Source organism: Phascolarctos cinereus, unplaced genomic scaffold, assembly GCF_003287225.1.
Source record: "Phascolarctos cinereus isolate Bilbo 61053 unplaced genomic scaffold, phaCin_HiC Scaffold_1;HRSCAF=81, whole genome shotgun sequence".
Classification (NCBI taxonomy): domain Eukaryota; kingdom Metazoa; phylum Chordata; class Mammalia; order Diprotodontia; family Phascolarctidae; genus Phascolarctos; species Phascolarctos cinereus.
Genome location: NW_027555514.1, coordinates 288424835 through 288430834, shown reverse-complemented (window position 1 = coordinate 288430834; position 6000 = coordinate 288424835). Strand labels below are relative to the sequence as shown.

The window sequence follows — 6000 nt, the reverse complement described above, 5'->3', positions numbered from 1 at the left end:
CAGGTGATTGATTTGTTAAAAAAGACCAAAAACACTTGCAGTGTGTCACCCCTGTAGGATTCTCCCCTCCACCCATGGGTGGGCTGGGCCTGTCTTCTCAGCTCCATTCAAATCCTGCTGGTTACATTCACTTGTGAATTTTTTGTGTTCTTGCTTGTCACTGTATAGAGTGTTTTCTTGGCTCTGCTCACTTCCCTCTGCATCAGTTCATGGGGATCTTTCCAGACTTCTCTGTATCCATCATTTCTTATAGCACAATAGTATTCCATTCTCTTCACAGACCACACTTCCTTTAGCCCTTCCCCAATGAGGGGGCATCTAGTTTGTTTCCAATTCTTAGCTATCACAAAGAGTGCTGCTATCACTATTTTGGAGTATGTGGGGACTTTCCCCTTATCAATGACTTCCTTTGGGCATAAAATCAGTAATGCAATATCTGGGTCAGAGGCGCGTGTGTGTGTGTGTGTGTGTGTGTGTGTGTGGTGTGTGTGTGTGTGTCCACCCCACAGGGAAGAGCTCAGACTCCATTTAGGTAACCCAGTAAGTACGGCCGGTCGCACACGGGCCTCGGGGGCTGAAGGCGCTCTCGGCCGGACTGCCTCTGTGCACCCCGCACCGATGCGGTCCCTTCCTGAGCCCTGTGCTTGGAGCCCTCCCATCCCGGGAAGACGACCCACAGCCGGACCCCTGCAGAGCCCGGGCACCTGTGGGAGGCAGGACACGGGCAGCTCGGTGAGTCCGTGGTGGCTGGCCCAGCGGATGACCCTGCAGCCCCAGTGCCAAGGCTCAAGCCTGCGCTGTGAGCGTGCTCTTGCGTGGCCCGGGCGCTGCCTCCCACAGCCTGCGTGGTTTATTTCCCTTCGGGTCACGCTCCACGCTGCATCTCCAGAGCATGTGTGAGAGACACAGAGACACATAGAGATAGAGAGACGAGAGACTGGGGGTCTCGGATTTAGCTCTGGAACAGCCCTCCGGGCGCTCCAGGACTCCACGTAACAGAGGAGGAAACTGAGGCCCGGCTCGTCAGTCAGTGGATGCAGCCCCTTGCCGCCCCCGCCCCTGGCACCACGTGCTCCGTCAGTCCCAGCCGGGGCAGGGGAGCTAGGAGGCCTCGGGCGTCCCGGGCCAAGGCCCCCAGCGGGTGGGGCGGGGCGTGCGGGGAGGGGCAGAACGGCCTCAGAGCGCAGGCCTCGGCCTCAGGCCCCGCCCCCCCCCGCGCGCTCTCGGTCGCCCCGCCCCCGGCTCCGCCCCGCCGCCGCCGCGGGCGCGCGCGTGTCAGGCGCCTCGGCAGCCGCCATTTTGGAGTGAGTCGGCCCGAACCCCGAGCCCGCGGCGGAGCCGGTGAGGCCTGCGGCGGCGGCGGCGGCGGCGGCGGCGGCGGCGGCGGCGGTGGCGGCGGTGACGGAGCCGCGGAGCCCGAGGAGTGCCCGGAGCCCGGCGCCGAGGCCGAGGCGCAGGTAAGAGAGGGCCGGCCCCGGGGGGGGGGCAGCAGGCGCCCCCCGACCCCCCCCTCCTGTCCCCCGCTGCCTCCCCCGGCCCCAACCCCCCCCCGGCCCCGCTCTGTCACTTCACCTGTTGCTGTCACCGGCCCTGGGGCTGCCCCCCCATCCCCCGGCCCGGGCCTGTCATTGCCCCTGCCCTTGTCCTGCCTGTGTCCGGCCGACCCCGGCCTCCGGCCGCTGCCACACCCCTTGTGCCCTGGCGCTGCCCGGGCCCCTCGTTGCCTCCCCCGCCCCTGGCCGGCCCCGGGCCGCCGCCGGCGCTGTCACTTCCCCCGCCCCAGCCCGGGCCGGCACTTCCTGGGTCCTCCTCCTCCCGGCCCTCCCTCCCTCCGCGGTCCTGCGCTCATGCCCCTGCCAGGCCTGGCCTGGCTCCCCTTTCCTCGGAAGGGGCGGGTGGATGGACTGTCACGGAGCCTGCCGCTGGACTTTGTCCCCGAGCGCTCCGCTCCCCGGTCCGCCTTTCTGTCCAGGAGGCCGGCCGGCCGGCAGCGCCTTCTCCTCCCCGGGCGGCGCCCCTCTCCCCCTGCCCAGCCGGTGGTGTCACCCAGTGCCCTCCCCTCAGTCATTTCCCTCGAGGGCTGCCCTGGGTCCCAGCTGTCTGGCTGTGTTGGGTCCTTTGGTTCCGAGCCCACCTTCGGGGGCTGTGGAGCAGGCCCTTGCCTCCGTGCCGCCGCTGCTGCCTTCATGCGGGCTGTCAGTCAGCCCCGGTGTCCCCTGGAGTCAAGCTCTGGCCGGCCCTTCAGCGGCTTCTCGTTCTCCATCTTCTGTTAACAGCATGGATTATTCCTTTTTGGAGCTTGTCGCGTTTCTTCCTCAAGGCCCTTCCTGAGTCCCCGACTGCATGGGCGACTCGGGTTCTCCCCTGGACCCTTCCTGGGCAGGCTAACGCTGAGGTGATTTCTGCTAATAACAGTCCCTCTCAGTTATTCCCTGTGTGCTTTCTTTGCCCTCTCAGAGTTCCCCTATTTATTGTTCCTTTTCCTCAGAAATGTGTGTCCACCAAAGGCCGCCTTCCCTTTCCCACTGGTTTTGGTAGTTTGGGCCTCCTTTGGTTCTTTTTTTTCTTTTTGTCACTGGTGCTCCGTACGAGTTACTGATGGACTCTGGGGGACAAGAAAGCTGGTGTCGTAGACTGTCCTGGACTTCGGGGCATAATAATGCTGGGGGACTCTGCCCTGGCCAGCCTGTTTCTGGAGCAGTATTGTGGTCAGGTCTAGGCATTTGCATCTCAGAAAGGACCCTAGTGAATGAAGCTGGAGAGCTCTGAGAGCAAGGCAGGCAAGCTGATAAAGGACTTCAGGTTCATGCCATCAGAGGCAGCAGCTATGGCAGAGAGAGTCAGGAAGATCTGGGTTCCAGGCCTCTGACACCTACTGGCTCCAAAACCCTGGGCAAGCTGCTGAGCCTCTCAGTTCTCCAGGAACCTGGGTGATTGTAAACAAATGGTTCTGTGAAGTTTGGATTCAGTCAAAGAGCTGCACTGGAGGACCTGGAGGGCCACATGTGGCCTCCAGGCTGCAGGATCTCCCCAGGAGTTCCTTTCCCCAGTGACATCACAGGCCTGCAAGGGGGAAGATAGTATCAATTGAAGGAGCTGGAGATGTTTAGTCAAGAGATTAGTGGGGCCAGTGGGCAGCAGGATTGCTTTTTCAGAGTATTTGAAGTAAAATGGCCCATGGAAAAAGGTAATAGTTCTGCTTGGTGCTGCTTGTTTCTGGTTTGGCTTCACTGGTTGGTTTTTTCTGAGGGCCATTTCGACTTTTCCTGGGTTCTCCTTTGCTTCCCCAGCCAAGTGGGCCCATTGCCTGTTCCTGCTTTACTTTTGTAAGCCTTTACCCTCTCCTTCACTTTGTTTCTTTGGAGGCTGCATCATTACTAGTAGAAAACAGATTGCAGAATTTCAGTTTTCAATCTGCCACGTACCATATATAACTTCAAGCAGATGTCATTTGTGAAATATATATTAAAAGTATTTGGTCAAGAGAATTTTTCCTTTAAGTAGGAGTTGGTTAGACTGGATGGCCACGGATCTTTTGGATCCCCTTTTGGAAGCCCCTTCCAGCTCTTGGGATTCTTGGATTCTAAGAGGCTCACCAACGTCTGGTGGTGGGGGTGGTTAAATCTTTGGTAAAGTTGTCTGGGGAAAAAATATCATAGTTTCAGGGCTTGTTTCCAAAGCAGTGTGTTCAGAGTCAGGCCAGCTTTTGGCCCTTCTCTGGGAGCCATCTCAGCTCTGAAGTAGTGACAGTTGAAATGCTTAGGGGTCTCTTTCCCCAAGACAGAGGACGGGGTCCTCTTGTCGATGGAGTCAGCCTTGGGAGAACAGCTAGAAAGTTGTGCTTGCCCTGGTTTGGAGCATGGCACTGCTTTCCTTTTGTGCCTCAGTCTGGGAGTCATGCAGTATATGGGTTTCTCCCTTGGGGACATATTTTGTCAGAGTTCTTTTCATTTACTTTTAATTTTTAGATTTGTTGGGCTAATAAGCTTAGTTTCTTGGCTAATTTTCAAGAGTGGCATTCATTTTCATTGGGATATTTAGGGCGGAAATGGCAAATTCTTTTTGGCTTTGCCCCTATCCTTCTTTATCCCTATAGAAGTGATTGGGAAGAATAAGGTATAAGCAAATTGTTAATTAGAGAGCTTAATTAGTAAATGTTAAAAGTGTTTTGAAATTGAATATATTATTTAAACTATGTATTTAATGTAGTTAATATTGTGGCCATTTTCTTGTGATCCCATTTCAGCAATGTAAGAACCAGTGGATTTGGCAGGGTGATCCACAGAACCAGGGAATGTGGTGCCTTAGATTGGTTGGTTTAAGGTAATGAAAATTTAAAATTTTGGGTTTTTTTCCCCTCCAAAGTACTTTTATGAGATTCTTAATGTAGTAGAGAATAGCTTAATGTAGAGAATAGCTTTTGCCTAATCTTTCTAATCTATTACAGTAGTCACTGTTTCATATTCATAGTGCCCTAGTGATGTAGTTTAGTAGAGTATTATTATATCACAAATGGAGAAACTGAGGCACAGAGTAGCTGTGTAAATTGCCCAGAGTCACATAGGCTATTCAGAGTGGGACTACCATTAATGATAGGACCATCAAGCCAGGTCTTCTGGCTCCTCAGTTTTTTCTTCTGTATTCATTCTGCCTTTCATGTGCAAGTGTGGTTTGTCATCTTGAGATTTATTCCTAGAGAGAAATGACCGAAATTTCTGACCTGCCTGCCAGCATAGTACATTATGAAGACTTACTGAATTAAGAAATGTTGAGGCAGATGAGGGTGAAACCATTTCCTTCCCTTTGTTTCTTGCCATAGACTTAGACCTGGGGTAAAAGCCAAAAGTATTAATTCTGAAAAGTTCCCCCCCTCAAAAAAAGAAAGAAAGAAAGAAAGAAAGCATCACTGCCACCATCACCATATGCCTTTAAAAATGAATACTGAAGGTCTTGCTGGCTTGGTCTTCTTCGTTATCTTCCTTTACGTTGTAACACTCCAGTGTCTGAAGAGGAATACACATGACTGGGAAAAGAACAGAGTATCCATTAGCTCTCATTACATTGGCCTGCTTTGGGTGAATTTACATTGAAGTGAATGCTCTGAAGATTGAGGAGTCTGTGACTGAGATGTTGAATTGCCTGGTTGATAGATTAGTTGTGTTTTCTCACCAAACAGAACCGACTTCTGTCTTCTGTAGATAATCTTGCCCCCAAGCAGAACTAGCACTGATTTTGGTGAAAGAGTTGCTTTGAATGGGGATCTGTGTTCTAAGGAGCATTCTCTGGAATAGAGGCCCAAATCAAGACTCTCCATTTCAGATTGATATCCTGAAAGTGACTTTTGGTGGTAGCCCCGTAGGAGCCTTCGCCTTTGCGCCCGCTTATCTCGGATGCCCAGGGCTCCTCTGCTCATTTCCCATCACCATCTGCAGAGTGTGAGGGAGTGCCTGTCTAGGCCTGACTGTCCTATGCCAGCCTCATGTGCCAAGGGAGCCTGTGGAGCATCAGGCTCTCCAGAGGGCTTTGACCTGATCCTGCGATTGGAAAGGACTTTCTGGGGATCATGTGGTGAACAACAAATGAAGTGTGTGGGGCTACGTGGTCTAGCCCATAATTAAAAAGATCTCCCCAGTGTAATAGATCCGGCAGGTGATCCTCCCACTGCTGTTGAGGCTGCTCTGGTTCTTAGGAAGTGTTTCCCAACATTGAGCCTCAGTTTACCTACACTGCACCTGACTGTCTTCCAGAGCCAAACAGAACAAGTCTAATTCCTCTTTTGCATAGTAGAGCGTGACTCTTCTGTCTCCTCATTCCCTGCACTCCAGAGTCTTTTCATGTCCAGGCTAAATATCCCTTTTTCCTTAAACCAGTTCTCAAATGACATGAGCTTGAGAGCCTTCTCTGTCCTGGTTAGCCTCCCTGCAAGCCTTCAGGCTAATCAGTGTTCTGCCAGAGACTAGGCAGGGTAGGACAGCAGGACTCTTATCTCTTTATTCCAGC

The 6000-nt window shown here is 53.3% G+C and overlaps 1 protein-coding gene across 2 annotated transcripts in view; it reads left to right on the top strand.

Annotated features, from left to right (window-relative positions):
• Nucleotides 1-1366: 1366 nt before the first annotated feature.
• Nucleotides 1367-6000, top strand: part of PPP6R2 (protein phosphatase 6 regulatory subunit 2) — a 135595-nt gene continuing 130961 nt past the window's right edge. For both annotated transcript variants that reach the window (XM_020982852.1, XM_078147886.1), the window contains exon 1: nt 1367-1457. The gene's annotated coding sequence lies outside the window, so the exon portion shown is untranslated. The remainder of the gene's footprint in view (nt 1458-6000) is intronic.